The sequence below is a fragment of the Salmo salar genome, chromosome ssa12 (genome assembly GCF_905237065.1).
Source record: "Salmo salar chromosome ssa12, Ssal_v3.1, whole genome shotgun sequence".
In the NCBI taxonomy this organism is placed as follows: Eukaryota; Metazoa; Chordata; class Actinopteri; order Salmoniformes; family Salmonidae; genus Salmo; species Salmo salar.
In genome coordinates, this window is record NC_059453.1 from 24,253,374 (window position 1) to 24,270,312 (window position 16,939).

At 43.6% G+C, this 16,939-nt stretch overlaps 1 long non-coding RNA gene across 1 annotated transcript; it reads right to left on the minus strand.

Moving 5' to 3' along the window:
* Nucleotides 1–1,036: 1,036 nt before the first annotated feature.
* On the minus strand, nt 1,037–2,985 carry LOC106595538 (uncharacterized). The gene is made up of 3 exons (XR_001326409.2): nt 2,897–2,985; nt 2,767–2,823; nt 1,037–1,237 (listed from the first exon to the last, which is right to left on the minus strand). It is a non-coding gene; the product is annotated as an uncharacterized lncRNA (long non-coding RNA).
* Between the last annotated feature and the right edge of the window lie 13,954 nt (nt 2,986–16,939).

Sequence of the window (16,939 nt, forward strand, 5' to 3'; positions counted from 1 at the left end):
TAGTTACTCCACAATACTAGCCTAATTGACAGTGAAAAGGAAGCCAGCACAGAATTATTATTTTTTTATCCTGTTTACAAAATCACTAAAGTAATACTGCAAAAAAATTGTCCTGAATACGGAGAGTTGTGTTTGGGGCAAATCCAATACATTAGATTACCACTCCATATTTTCAAGCATAGCAGTGGCGGCATCATGTTAGGGTATACTATCAATCATTAAGGACTGGGGTCATTCAGGATAATAAAAAATAAACCTGAATGACCTAAGAATAGGCAAAATCCTAGTTCAGTCTGCTTTCCCACCAGACACTGGATGATGATTTCACTTTTCAGCAGGACAACATAAAAGGACAAATCTACAGAAGTTGCTTACCAAGATGGTGAATGTTCCTGAGTGGCCAAGTTATATTTAAATCAAAACTATGGCAACACCTGAAAATGGTTGTCTAGCAAGGAACAACCAAATTCGACAGAGCGTGACATTTTTTGAAAATAATAAAATGGGCAAAAGTTGAACAATCCAGGTGTGGAAAGCTCTAAGGATACTTACCCAGAAAGACTCAAAACTGTAGTCACTGCCAAAGGTGCTTCTACAAAGTACTGCCTCAAGGGTGTGAATATTTATGTAACTGAGAAATTTCTGCATTTCATTTTCAATACGTTTGTCAACATTTCTAAAAACATATTTACATTATGGGGTAGTGTGTGTAGATATAAAAAAATGTTTACCTATACGCTTGAATTCAGGCTACAATTTTGGGGGGGGGAATAGGTCAAGGGGTATGAATTATTTCTGAAGACACTATGTACCAGCAAAACAACTTTAAACTGATTGTTTAAGCAAAATATTGAAAAAAAATTGTTATAAAATATAGGCAAAATTAAATGGTTTATTAATCATTAAATCATGCAACAGTAGTATCAATTTCTTTGTCAAAGACCTGCTGAGGCACGTGGGCCTGCCACATCTGCTGGGGTCCTGTTGCTTCTGCCGGGGTCCTGTTGCTTCTGCCGAGGCAAGGGCGCCTGCCAGATCTGCCGGGGCAAAGGCGCCTGCCACATCTGCTGGGGTCCTGTTGCTTCTGCCAAAGCAAGGGCGTCTTCTGCATCTGCAAGTGTCTTGCCGCATCTGTCGGGGTCTTGTTGCTTCTGCCGAGACACAGGCGCTATTGCTTCTGCTGGGGCATAGGAGCCGGTTACTTTTGGTGCAGTTAGGGGAATATATCCATAATCACCTAGGAAACAAAGACAAAGTTCAAAATAGAAAAATGACAACCTTTTGACTTGTTTTGTTTAGGGGTAGATCAGCTTTAATTTTGCAGATAGAAGCTACAATCAATGTAATTGCCTGCATCACTTCTAGTCACCCAAACATACAATATTTTCCACTAACCCTACCACCTCTCCCCTAATTGGAGTAAACTAATGAACAATAGTTAAGCTTCTACATACAATCTATTTTACAATTTTGTTGGATTCTCTCTTGGAAAATACTTCATGTTAACATACTACTTTACATGTATAATGAATATAAAACTCACACAGTAGGCAATTAAGGTCAAACTTAGGACACTAAAGAGGCCTTTCAACTAACTCTGAAAAACACCAAAAGAAAGATGCTCAGGGTCCCTGCTCATCTGCGTGAACGTGCCTTAGACATGCTGCAAGGAGGCATGAGGACTGCAGATGTGGCCAGGGCAAAAAATGGCAATGTCCATACTGTGAGATGCCTAAGACAGCACTATAGGGGACAGCTGATCATCCTCACAGTGGTAAACCACGTGAAACACCTGCACAAAATCGGTACATCACACCTGCGGGACAGATTCAGGACGGCAACAGCAACTGCCGAGATACACCAGGAACACACAATCCCTCCATCAGTGCTCAGACTGTCTACAATAGACAGAGAGGCTGGACTGAGGGCTTGCAGGCCTGTTGTAAGGCAGGTCCTCACCAGACATCACCAGAAACAACGTTGCCTACATGCACAAACCCACCATCGCTGGACCAGACACGGTTTTGTCTCACCAGGGGTGATGGTCAGATTCGCATTTATCGTCGAAGGAATGAGCGTTACAGTGAGGCCTGTACTCTGGAGCAGGATCGAGTTGGAGCTGGAGGGTCCGTCGTGGTCTAGGGTGGTGTGTCACAGTACAGGGAAGACATCCTCCTCCCTCATGTGGTACCCTTCCTGCAGGCTCAACCTGACATGACCCTCCAGCATGACAATGCCACCAGCCATACTGCTCGTTCTGTGCGTGATTTCCTGCAAGACAGGAATGCATGTTCTGCCATGGCCAGCAAAGAACCCGGATCTCAATCCCATTGAGCACGTCTAGGACCTGTTGGATTGGAGGATGAGGACTAGGGCCATTCCCCCCAGAAATGTCCAGGAACTTGCAGGTGCCTTGGTGGAAGAGTGGGGTAACATCTCACAGCAAGAACTGGCAAATCTGGTGCAGTCCATGAGGAGGAGATGCACTGCAGTACTTAATATAGCTGGTGGCCACACCAGATACTGACTGTTACTTTTGACTCCCCCTTTGTTCAGGGACACATTATTACATTTCTGTTAGTCACGTCTGTGGAACTTGTTCAGTTTGTGTCTGTTGTTGAATCTTGTTATGTTCATACAAATATTTACACATGTTAAGTTTACTGAATATAAACACAGTTGACAGTGAGAGGACGTTTCTTTTTTTGCTGAGTTTATATAACTACTGTTATTTGAACCAAATCAATGTGTAGAACAACCACTCACCTTTTGGGTTATGAGAACTGGTTCTCTCCAATTAGCAGGCAACATACCCAAGAAACTCTACAAAACATTCAAATGTTACAAAACTGTAAGACAATGGACAGAAACTAGATCAATAAATGGAAACACTAACCTTAACAGTTCTAAAGCCATAGCTATTTTTCTAAACAGAACCACAATCATATTCAGAACTAATGCACATTTTTTGGTTGTTTCTTAAGAATCCCCAGACACTGCTAATCAATGGCTGGCTTATAAGTGACAACAGATATACTCAGGTGTTGCTAATTGCCCAATGAAAGTCAGGAGATTCGATAATTGCCGATTTTATTTGTATATCCCGTTGCCCCTGGTGCGTGGCGATTTCACGTAACGACCAATGGAATGGGCTAAAATGTGCCATGTGTTGGATTCGACGTTTTGAACATTGAGATATTAAAGACATGATAGATCAGACACATAGTATATTAAGGAGTGAAAGAGACTGGGTCTCTGTAGAAAGACAGATAGCTGTGGAATGTGAACAAAAGGAGAGCAACGTGTTGACACAGGGGAGACAGATGGACCTCTGTGGATTAAATGAAGGAGGGGTTGAGGTCAGGAGGTGAGGAGGTGAGGACAAATTCCCTGAAGGGAGTAATAAGGGTTTGGTATCTTGTTACTCTTTTCCTGTTATATCTTACGGTTTAAGGATTGGAGAGAAGGAGTGTCTTAAGAGGGATATATATACAGTGGGGGGAAAAAGTATTTGATCCCCTGCTGATTTTGTACGTTTGCCCACTGATAAAGAAAGGATCAGTCTATAATTTTAATGGTAGATTTATTTGAACAGTGAGAGACAGAAACAAAAATATCCAGAAAAACGCATGTCAAAAATGTTATAAATTGATTTGCATTTTAATGAGGGAAATAAGTATTTGACCCCCTCTCAATCAGAAAGATTTCTGGCTCCCAGGTGTCTTTTATACAGGTAATGAGCTGAGATTAGGAGCACACTGTTAAAGGGAGTGCTCCTAACCGCAGCTTGTTACCTGTAAAAAAGACACCTGTCCACAGAAGCAATCAATCAATCAGATTCCAAACTCTCCACCATGGCCAAGACCAAAGAGCTCTCCAAGGATGTCAAGGACAAGATTGTAGACTTACACAAGGCTGGAATGGGCTACAAGACCATCGCCAAGCAGCTTGGTGAGAAGGTGACAACATTTGGTGCGATTATTCGCAAATGGAAGAAAAACAAAAGAACTGTCAATATCCCTCGGCCTGGGGCTCCATGCAAGATCTCACCTCGTGGGTTTCGCAATGATCATGAGAACGGTGAGGAATCAGCCCAGAACTACACGGGAGGATCTTGTCAATGATCTCAAGGCAGCTGGGACCATAGTTACCAAAAAAACAATTGGTAACACACTACGCCGTGAAGGACTGGAATCCTGCAGCGCCAACAAGGTCCCGCTGCTCAAGAATACATATACATGCCCGTCTGACGTTTGCCAATGAACATTTGAATGATTCAGAAGACAACTGGTGAAAGTGTTGTGGTCAGATGAGACCAAAATGGAGCTCTTTGGCATCAACTCAACTCGCCGTGTTTGGAGGAGGAGGAATGCTGCCTATGACCCCAAGAACACCATCTCCACCGTCAAACATGGAGGTGGAAACATTATGCTTTGGGGGTGTTTTTCTGCTAAGGGGACAGGACAACTTCACCACATCAAAGGGACGATGGACGGGGTCATGTACCGTCAAATCTTGGGTGAGAACATCCTTTCCTCAGCCAGGGCATTGAAAATGGGTCGTGGATGGGTATTCCAGCATGACAATGACCCAAAACACACGGCCAAGGCAACAAAGGAGTGGGTCAAGAAGAAGCACATTAACCTGTTGGGGCTAGGGGGCAGTATTTTCACGGCCGGATAAAAAAATGTACCCGATTTAATCTGGTTACTACTCCTGCCCAGTAACTAGAATATGCATATAATTATTATATTATAATTATTGGCTTTGGATAGAAAACACCCTAAAGTTTCTAAAACTGTTTGAATGGTGTCTGTGAGTATAACAGAACTCATTTGGCAGGCCAAAACCTGAGAAGATTCCTTACAGGAAGTGGCCTGTCTGACCATTTCTTGCCCTCCTTGATTATCTCTAACAAATACAGGGGATCTCTGGCATGACGTGACACTTCCTACGGCTCCCATGGGCTCTCAGAAGGCGGGAAAAAGCTGAACGATGTAATTCCATCCCCAGGCTGAAACACATTAGCGTGTTTGGCAAGTGCTCTATCAGAGGGCCATTAGACTGAGGCTCGTGCATGAGGGGATAGCATGCTTTTACTTTCACTCTCTTTGTAATAAAAAAACTATTTCCCGGTCAGAATATTATCGCTTTTTTACGAGAAAAATGGCATAAAAATTGATTTTAAACAGCGGTTGACATGCTTTGAAGTACGGTAATGGAATATTTAGAATTTTTTGGTCACGAAATGCGCCGTGCTCGTAACCCTTCTTTACCCTTTCGGATATTGTCTTGAACGCACAAACAAAACGCCGCTATTTGGATATAACAATGGATTATTTGGGACCAAACCAACATTTGTTATTGTAAATCTGACTTTGGTGAATGCTAAACTTGCTGGGTGTCTAAATAGCTAGCCCTGTGATGCCGGGCTATCTACTGAGAATATTGCAAAATGTGCTTTCACCGAAAAGCTATTTTAAAATCAGACATAGCGAGTGCATAGAGGAGTTCTGTATCTATAATTCTTAAAATAATTGTTATGTTTTTTGTGAACGTTTATCGTGAGTAATTTAGTAAATTCACCGGCAGTGTTCGGTGGGAATGCTAGTCACATGCTAGTCACATGCTAATGTAAAAAGATGGTTTTTGATATAAATATGAACTTGATTGAACAAAACATGCATGTATTGTATAACATAATGTCCTAGGGTTGTCATCTGATGAAGATCATCAAAGGTTAGTGCTGCATTTAGCTGTGGTTTGGGTTTATGTGACATTATATGCTAGCTTGAAAAATGGGTGTCTGATTATTTCTGGCTGGGTACTCTGCTGACATAATCTAATGTTTTGCTTTCGTTGTAAAGCCTTTTTGAAATCGGACAGTGTGGTTAGATTAACGAGAGTCTTGTCTTTAAAATTGTGTAAAATAGTCATATGTTTGAAGAATTGAAGTTTTTGCAGTTTTGAGGTATTTGAATATCGCGCCACGGGATTACACTGGCTGTTGAGTAGGTGGGACGCAAGCGTCCCACCTAGCCCATAGAGGTTAAGGTCCTGGAGTGGCCTAGCCAGTCTCCAGACCTTAATCCCATAGAAAATCTGTGGAGGGAGCTGAAGGTTCGAGTTGCCAAACGTCAGCCTCGAAACCTTAATGACTTGGAGAAGATCTGCAAAGAGGACTGGGATAAAATCCCTCCTGAGATGTGTGCAAACCTGGTGGCCAACTACAAGAAACGTCTGACCTCTGTGATTGCCAACAAGGGTTTTGCCACTAAGTACTAAGTCATGTTTTGCAGAGGGGTCAAATACTTATTTCCCTCATTAAAATGCAAATCATTTTATAACATTATTGACATGCATCTCTGGATTTGTGTTGTTGTTATTCTGTCTCTCACTGTTCAAATAAACCTACCATTAAAATTATAGACTGATCATTTCTTTGTAAGTGGGCAAACGTACAAAATCAGCAGGGGATCAAATACTTTTTCCCCCCACTGTATATGTATACACACACACACACACACACACACACACACACACACACACACACACACACACACACACACACACACACATATATATATATACCTCCGGATGGGAGAAATGTTGGGTTGTCTGAATTACAACTGTACAGAACCTTTGGGAAGAATTAAACTTGGTTAACCTCTCTGGGACATGTGGGACGCTCCATCCGCGGGACACACTGCCAACAGCCAGTGAAATAGCAGGGCGGCAAATTCAAAACAGAAATCTCATAATTCAAATTTCTCAAACATACCCCATTTTAAAGATAATCTTCTCGTTAATCCAACCACATTGTCCGATTTCAAAAAGGCTTTACGGCAAAAGCATAACATTAGATTATGTTAGGACAGCGCCTAAACAAGAAAAACCACACAGCCATTTTCCAAGCAAGGAGAGGCGTCACAAAAACCAGAAATACAGCTAAAATTAATCACTAACCTTTGATGATCTTCATCAGATGACACTCCCAGGACTCAATGTTACACAATACATGTATGTTTTGTTCGATAAAGTACATATTTATATCCATAAACCCCATTTTACATTGGCGCGTGATGTTCAGAAGTGTTTTGCCTCCCAAAACTTCCGGTGAATGAGCACATCAATTTACAAAAAATACTCATCATAAACGTTGATAAAATTTACAACAGTTGTTGAAAGAATTATAGATATACTTCTCCTTAATGCAACTGCTGTGTCAAATTTCAAAATAGCTTTACGGCGAAAGTACATTGTTCAATATTCTGAGTACAGAGCTCAGCTTTCAAAGCAAGCTATACAGTTACCCGCCAAGTTCTGGAGTCAACTAAACTCAGAAATAGTACTCAGAAATAGTATTATAAATCTTCACTTACCTTTGTTGATCTTCGTCGGAATGCACTCCAAGGACTCCCACAAGAAATGTTTGTTTTCTTCGATAAACTCCATATTTATGTCCAAATACCTCCGTTTTGTTTACGCGTTCAGATCACCAATCCAAAGGCATAATGCGCGAGCGCAAAACCCGAGACGAAAAGTCAAATAGTTCCATTACCGTTCGTAGAAACATGTCAAACGATGTTTACAATCAATACTTAGGGTCTTTTTAACATAAATCTTCGATAATATTCCAACCGGACAATAGCGTATTCATCACAGAGGAAAAAGAAGGAAAGCGCGCCTGCGTGAGTGCGCAGTAAACAACTCATTGGTCCCAGGCTTGAGACAGCTCTTATTCTCTCCCCAGTAACAGTAGAAGCATGAAACAAGGTTCTAAAGACTGACATCTAGTGGAAGCCTTAGGAAGTGCAAAATGACCCCACAGACACTGTAGTTTGGAAAGGCAATCAGTTGAAAAACTACAAACCACTTAGTGGTTGGATTTTTTCTCAGGTTTTGGCCTGCCATATGAGTTCTGTTATACTCACAGACACCATTCAAACAGTTTTAGAAACTTCAGAGTGTTTTCTATCCAAATCTACTAATAATATGCATAGTCTAGTTTCTGAGCCATAGTAGTAACCTGTTTAAATTGGGTACGTTTTTCATCCGGCCGTGAAAATACTGCCCCCTAGCCCAGACAGGTTAAAATAAAATTGAAGTTAGAAAGACAGAAGAACATTGACACTGACTTAACAATAACATCAGTAAACATTAGAGAAGAGACAGACTCACATACAATCAGGCAATATGTTGGAAACAGGAAGAAAAGAGAGGAACCGCTGAACAATCTGAAAAGACTGACAATAGGATTAGCATCCCCATTCCACCCCAGATAATAACTAAAGAAGTTCAGAGATCCCTCTCAATCAGGAGAATCAGACCTCCGCCAGAAATAGCACTCTGTGGATGGACCCTTCATCCGACATTGGGAGAAATCATCTGGGACTCGAAAGGATGCAACCTGACAATAACTAAAGGAAAGGACACTTGGCTGATCACCATGAACAAGCGTGATCTAGAGGAAGGTGAAGAATATGTAGTAGAAATAGTGAGTACTAAATGGACTGAAGGGAATAGTGTAACTATCATCCGAATTGGCCCCACGTTGGTGCCAGACCAGGAAAGGACTGTGACAACAGGAAAGACAACAACAGTAACAGCTGCTTTGAACACCACAACTGTTACCACTAGATTGCCATCGATTGCCCTTACCAAGTAATCCGCTACAAGTACAAAGAAACCTTATGTATCAGAGTCAGGAGGGTTCTTTACTGACATTTGGAACTTTCTGACATTGTGACTCCAACTGATACTTTAACCCCAAAACTGTACAAGGACAAATCATTGAAGAAATTAATGGTATGAATGGGCTCAATATACAGCATTAAAATTAAAACTGACAAATTCCTTCACCCAAACCCAGATAGCAGATGTTCTGAAAGAGTTGCAAAACCTTGACCCCTACAAATCAGCTGGGCTAGACAATCTGGACCCTCTCTAACATTATCCGCTGCCATTGTTGCAACACCTATTACTAGTCTGTTCAACCTCTCTTTTGTATCGTCCGAGATCCCTAAAGATTGGAAAGCTGCTGCGGTCATCACCCTCTTCGAAGGGGGTGACACTCTAGAACCAAACTGTTATAGACCTATATCCATCCCGCCCTGCCTTTCTAAAGACTTCGAAAGCCAAGTTAATAAACAGATTACTGACCATTTCTAATCCCACCATACCTTCTCTGCTGTGCAATCCGGTTTCCGAGCTGGTCACAGGTGCACCTCAGCCATGCTCAAGGTCCTAAACGATATCATAACCACAATCGATAAAAGACAGTACTGTGCAGCCGTCTTCATCGACCTGGCCAAGGCTTTCGACTCTGTCAATCACCGTGTCCTTATCGGCAGACTCAACAGCCTTGGTTTCTCAAATGACTGTCTTGCCTGATTCACCAACTACTTCTCAGACAGAGTTCAGTGTGTCAAATCGGAGGGCCTGTTGTCCGGACCTCTGACAGTCTCTATGGCGGTACCACAGGGTTCAATTCTCGGGCCGACTCTTTTCTCTGTATATATCAATGATAACGCTCTTGCTGCGGGTGATTCCCTGATCCACCTCTACGCAGACAGCACCATTCTGTATACATCTGGCCCTTCTTTGGACACTGTGTTAACTAACCTCCAAACGAGCTTCAATGCCATACAACACTCCTTCCGTGGCCTCAAACTGCTCTTAAACGCTAGTAAAACCAAATGCATGCTTTTCAACCGTTCGTTGCCCGCACCCGCCCGCCCGACTAGCATCACTACTCTGGACGGTTCTGACTTAGGTATTTGTAGTTGTCCACATATTCTATGTGTTTGGCTAGGCTGTAAACTCTCCTTCCAGACTCATATTAAACATCTCCAATCCTAAATCAAATCTAGAATCGGCTTCCTATTTTGCAACAAAGCCTCCTTCACTCACGCCGCCAAACATGCTCTCGTAAAACTGACTATCCTACCGATCCTCGACTTCGGCGATGTCATTTACAAAATAGCTTCCAATACTCTACTCAGCAAACTGGATGCAGTCTATCACATTGCCATCCATTTAGTCACCAAAGCCCCTTATACCACCCACCACTGCGACGTGTATGCTCTAGTCGGCTGGCCCTCGCTGCATATTCGTCGCCAGACCTACTGGCTCCAGGTCATCTATAAGTCTATGCTAGGTAAAGCTCCGCCTTATCTCAGCTCACTGGTCACCATAACAACACCCACCCTTAGCACGTACTCCAGCAGGTATATCTCACTGGTCGTCCCCAAAGCCAACACCTCCTTTGGCCGCCTTTCCTCCCAGTTCTCTGCTGCCAATGACTGGAACGAATTGCAAAAATCGCTGAAGCTGGAGACTTATATTTCCCTCACTAACTTTAAACATCAGCTATCTGAGCAGCTAAACGATCGCTGCAGGTGTACATAGCCCATATGTAGATAGCCCAACCAATCTACCTACCTACCGCATACCCATATTGTTTTTATTTACTTTTTTGCTCTTTTGCACACCAGTATTTCTACTTGCACATAATCATCTGCTCATCTATCACTCCAGTGTTAATTTGCTAAACTGTAATTACTTCGCTACCATGGCCTATTTATTGCCTTACCTCCCCACGCCATTTGCACACACTGTATATAGAGTTTCTTTCTATTGTGTTATTGACTGTATGCTTGTTTATTCCATGTGTAACTCTGTGTTGTTGTTTGTGTCACACTGCTTTGCTTCATCTTGGCCAGGTCGCAGTTGTAAATGAGAACTTGTTCTCAACTAGCTTACCTGGTTAAATAAAGGTTAAACATTTTTATATATATATATATATATATATATATATATATATAAAAAACACCAGGAACGCACAATCCCTCCATCAGTGCTCAGACTGTCCGCAATAGGCTGAGAGAGGCTGGACTGAGGGCTTGTAGGCCTGTTGTAAGGCCGGTCCTCACCAGACATCCCCGGCAACAACGTCGCCTATGGGCACAATCCCAGCGTTGCTGGACCAGACAGGACTGGCAAAAAGTGCTCTTCACTGACGAGTCGCGGTTTTGTCTCACCAGGGGTGATGGTCGGATTTGCGTTTATCGTTGAAAGAATGAGTGTTACACCGAGGCCTGTACTCTGGAGCGGGATCGATTTGGAGGTGGAGGGTCCATCATGGTCTGGGGCGGTGTGTCACAGCATCATCGGACTGAGCTTGTCACTGCAGGCAATCTCAATGCTGTGTGTTACAGGGAAGGCATCCTCCTCCCTTATGTGGTAACCTTCCTGCAGGCTCATCCTGACATGACCCTCCAGCATGACAATGCCACCAGCCATACTGCTCATTCTGTGCATGATTTCCTGCAAGACTGGAATGTCAGTGTTCTGTCATGGCAGGCGAAGAGCCCCGATCTCAATCCCATTGAGCACATCTGGGACCTGTTGGATCGGAGGGTGAGGGCTAGGGTCATTCCCCCTAGAAATGTCCGGGAACTTGCAGGTGCCTTGGTGGAAGAGTGGGGTAACATCTCACAGCAAGAACTGGCAAATCTGCCGCAGTCCATAAGGAGATGCACCGCAGTACTTAATGCAGCAGGTGGCCACACCAGATACTGTTACTTTTGATTTTGACTCCCCCTTTGTTCAGGGACACATAATTCCATTTCTGTTAGTCATGTCTGTGGAACTTGCTCAGTTTATGTCTCAGTTGTAGAATCTTATGTTCATACAAATATTTACACATTAAGTTTGCTGAAAATAAACAGGTGACAGTGAGAGAACATTTCTTTTTTTGAGGAGTTTATATTAACTTCAGTTGCAGTGAAATGATAAAAATGTATCTTTAAATTGTCTTGCGAACAGGAGTGGATAAATATTTCTCTCAGCGTCTCGGGGAAAATGCAAATGCACGTGTAATGTGTCATCTTTGACACTTTTGCAAGCAGACAGCATTTCAACCACATAAAAGACACACCCAAGACTAACTGAAGTGACCATTCTCAGCTTTCCATTTCCTTAAAATCTGTCAAAATGACATTTGGCACAGGACCAATGTTTCCACTGTGTTCTAGCATGCTACCAGGTCCTTAAAATCATTTAACCTGTTAAGATTAATGCATTCATTCTATCAATATAAGACATGTGAGCACTACTTTAGTCTTCTGGGGCAACAAGTTAGGATAGAAGAGAAGCTGCATGTATTAAACTATAGTTGACAAATTGCCTACCTAATGTAAGTAAGCAGAAACTTGTCTACGTTAGGGGTGAAAGTAGCCATTAAGCTCAGTTATGGTGGATCAAACTGAGCAGGTAGCCCACTTTAAATTGATTTGTTTGACAGAGTCAGACAACCATGAGATGCGAAACGGAGCCTGTGCATACCACAAAAACAGAATTAAGATGTTTACATGCCACAGAAGCCCTTCTCAGGTTTTTGTAAAACAGGATTTGATGTTTACATGTCAACACAAATAAATACTTCAGTATCCCGAATAACAGGATATTGATGTACATGTAAACGTGGTCAGGGGCTTTAACGTAGAGCCAATCTAGGATTTGTCAACCAGCAGCAAAGAAAAATAAATTATATATTTGAAATCCAGAAGATTAGGAACTGTAAACCACATTCCCTTTTACTACAAATTGCACTGGCAACCAACACGGTTCTCAACCAGCAAGCCAAAGGTAGACATTAAACACACAGTATTTTAAAGGTACAATATTTTATTGTTTTAGAAGTATGCCGGGAACATGAGCAGCAGCAACTCCCTGGCCGACGCAAAAGCATACAGTGGAAGCTTAAAGGAAGTGTCAGCAACAACTCGGAATTGTCATCCAAAGGATGAATCTACCATTACAATTCTGTTGATAGATGATTAGTACAAAGGATTTCAAAATCAGAACGCAAAGTTCAGATGAGTGTAAAAGTTGTACATTACATCCCAGTAGCCGTTCCCAGGTTGTGAGTTTTTAGCAGGTGGGGATATGCTTGGTTCAGAGATGCCAGCGTCACTACAGCCCTTGAGAGCATCTCCACTATCAAAACGGTATAACCTCCCCAGTGGTGTGGCAGGTTTGGGAGTAGACAGTTTTGCCATTCTCATAAACCGATTTGTAACTATATTGGGATGAGAACTGACTGTTCAACGATGCTGCCTTGAACGCTGCTGGAGCTGACACATTGGGTACTTTCATTGTCACCGTCAGACCCAAAATCCTGAGAAACATCACTGCTGCTAAAGTCCATGGTGCTTGAGGAGTTGGCCCTCCTGTTCAAGGCCTGTCGCTTCTGCCGAGGCAAGGGCGCCTGTCGCTTCTGCCGAGGCAAGGGCGCCTGTCGCTTCTGCCGAGGCAAGGGCGCCTGTCGCTTCTGCCGAGGCAAGGGCGCCTGTCGCTTCTGCCGAGGCAAGGGCGCCTGTCGCTTCTGCCGAGGCAAGGGCGCCTGTCGCTTCTGCCGAGGCAAGGGCGCCTGTCGCTTCTGCCGAGGCATTTGAACCAGATTCCGCACTTGATGAGGCACTGTGGCCGGTTGCTTCCGCTGCCGAGGTATTTGGGCCAGTCGTGACGCTTGCTGAGGCATTATGGGTGGCCGCTTCTGAGGCATTATGGGTGGCTGCTTGCATGGCACTGTGTCCAGGTGCTTCCGCTGCCGAGGCACCGTGGCCAGTTGCTTCACCTAAGGTGTTTGGGCCAGTTGTGACGCATGCTGAGGCATTGAGTGTGGCTGCTTCTGCTGAGGCACGGGAGCCGGATGCGTCACCCAAGGTATTTGGGCCAGCCGTGACGCCTGATGAAGTATTATGGCCAGTTGCTTCACCTAAGGTATTTGGGCCAGTGGCCACACTTGCCGAGGCATTATGGGTGGCCGCTTCCGAGGCATTATGGGTGGCCACTTGAGAGGCATTATGGGTGGCCACTTGAGAGGCATTATGGGTGGCCACTTGCGTGGCACTGTGGCCAGTTGCTTCAACTAAGGTATTTGGGCCAGTCGTGACGCTTGCTGAGGCATTTTGGGTTGCTGCTTCTGCTGAGGCACGGGAGTCGAATGCGTCACCTAAGGTATTTGGGCCAGTCATGACGCTTGATGAAGCGTTATACCTTAAGTGAAGCAACTGGCCATTTGGGCCAGTTGCCACCCTTGCCGAGGCATTATGGGTGGCCGCTTCCGCTGCCGAGGCATTATGGGTGGCCGCTTGCGCGGCACTGTGGCCAGTAGCTTCTGCTGCCGAGGCACTGTGGCCAGTAACTTCACCTAAGGTAGTTGGGCCAGTCGTGGCGCTTGCTGAGGCATTGTGGGTGGCTACTTCTGCTGCCGAGGCACGGGATCCGGTTGCTCCACCTAAAGTATTTGGGTCAGTCCTGACGCTTGCTGAGGCATTATGGGTGGCTGCTTCGCCTTCCGAGGCAGGGGAGCCGGTAGCTTCCGCTGCATTGTGGCTGGTTCCTTTTAATTTATTTTGGGGAATATATCTAGCATTACCTATGAAAGAAAAGAAAGTTTCAAATCGTAAAATGCCAGCATTTGAAGTTCTGGGATTTATACAGTGTTATTTTTACTGAATTAAATGTGTAGAACAAAACACACCTTTAGGTGGAGGATAACAGGTTATCCCTCCAATTAGCAGGCAACAAATCCAAGAAATTCTAAAGAAAAAGAAAAACATCCTAGTCAGTTAAATACAGCTACCTGTAAAACATGGAAAACAAGGGAAACAAACTAGAGCCATACAACTTACCTCAAAGACATTTCAAAACTCACAGCCATTTTTCTCATCAAACCTCAGTATTCAGAACTAATGGTAGCCAGAAGCTTTACCAGGAGATCCCTGATATTGTATCTGATTGTCTTTTTTGCTGCGCCTTACAAAGGAATCCTAGACCCTTCTAATCTGGCTGGTTAATTAGGTACATCTGCAAGCCACTGAACATAATTTCCATAGGTCCAATTTCCCAATTGAGATTAGGAGCGCTTGATTTCATTCAGCTGGTGTGCATCATGGACAAATCCAATGGTTTTAAAGAGTGAACTCTACCTACCCATTGCACTGGGTGAGCTTAATCAAGTGCACCTTTTATATCATGCTAATTAAGATCCTGCCAGGGGTTTTGCAGGTCCAACCTCAGTGGTCCGGTAGAAGTGTGTTGTGCAAAAATATATTTTAGATTTTTCAAAGTAGCCTCACTTTGCCTTGATGAAAGCTTTGCACACTCTTGACATTCTCTCAACCAGCGTCACCTGGAATTCTTTTCCAACAGTCTTGAAGGAGTTCCCACATTTGCTGAGCACTTGTTGGCTGCTTTTCCTTCACTCTATGGTCCAACTCATGCCAAATCATCTCAATTGGGTTGAGGTCGGGTGATTGTGGAGGCCTGGTCATCTGATGCAGCACTCCATCACTCTTCCTCTTGGTCAAATAGACCTTACACAGCCTGGAGGTGTGTTGGGTCATTGTCCTATTGAAAAACAAACGATAGTCCCACTAAGCAGAAACCAGATGGGATGGCGTATAGCTACAGAATGTTGTGGTAGCCAGTGTGCCTTGAATTCTAAATAAATCACAAACCGGGTCACCAGCAAAGCACCCCCACACCATCACACCTCGTCGTCCATGCTTCATGGTGGGAACCAGACATGCGGAGATCATCCGTTCAGCTACTCTGCGTCTCACAAAGACACGGTGGTTGGAACCACAAATCTGAAATTTGGACTCATCAGACCAAAGGACAGATTTCCACCGGTCTAATGTCCATTGCTCGTGTTTCTTGGCCCAAGCAAGTCTCTTCTTATTGGTGTCTTTGGGTAGTGGTTTCTTTGCAGCAATTCGACCATGAAGGCCTGATTCATGCAGTCTTCTCTGAACAGTTGATGTTGAGATGTGTCTGTTACTTGACCTCTGTGAAGCATTTATTTGGGCTGCAGTTTTTGAGTCTGGTAACTCTCATGAACTTATCCTCTTCCGCAGAGGCAACTCTGGGTCTTCCTTTCCTGTGGCGGTCCTCATGACAGCCAGTTTCATCATAGCTCTTGATGCACTTGAAGAAACGTTCAGTTCTTGAAATGTTCCTGACTGTCGTTTCCCTTTGCTTATTTGAATGGTTCTCACCATAATATGGACTTGGTCTTTTACCAAATAGGGCTATCATTTGTATACCACCCCTACCTTGTCACAACACAACTGACGCATTAAGAAGGAAAGAAATTCCACAAATGAACTTTTTACAAGGCATACCTGTTAATTGAAATGCATTCCAAGTGACTACCTCATGAAGCTGGTTGAGATAATGCCAAGTGTGTGCAAAGCTGTCATCAAGGCAAAGCGTGGCTACTTTGAAGAATCTCAAATATAAAATATATTTAGATTTTTTTTGCACTTTTTTTGGTTACTACATGATTCCATATGTGACTCACCACCTGGTTTCGATCTTATGTAGTAAAATGTGAAATTGTGTAATTTTACATCTGCTAAAAGTAGAGACTCAGAGCTCCAAAATGGTATATCATACACTGCATTTGAGGAACAATGGGAAAGTGATTCTGCTTTGACAGTTGATCAACTTTTAATCTCACTTTTGAGAAAATCACCTTTGAATGTTTTGGTATCTAGTTTAGAGCTCTTCTTTGTCTACACCCACTCAGCATCGTTCACACCCTCTTAATGAGCTTTAGCCCCACCCATCTCGTTTCGCTCTCGGAGCACACACTTGACGCTACGGCCGATGATTTGTTTACCTCTGGATATCATGAAAACAGCCTAACCAGTTCTGCTGGAAACAATTTCATGACGCTTTCTTGCAGACGTTTACTGACACCGGCCATATTCAACGGGTGTTGTACACACGTCACGTAACGTTAGCTAATGAGCCAGCCAGCTAACGTTAGCTAGTTAAACAACAATGAACAAAGTGGCAACAATGCCACAGTGTTGGGAGCTAACCAACCAGGCAAATGTGTTAATGTGTGTCAATGTTTGTG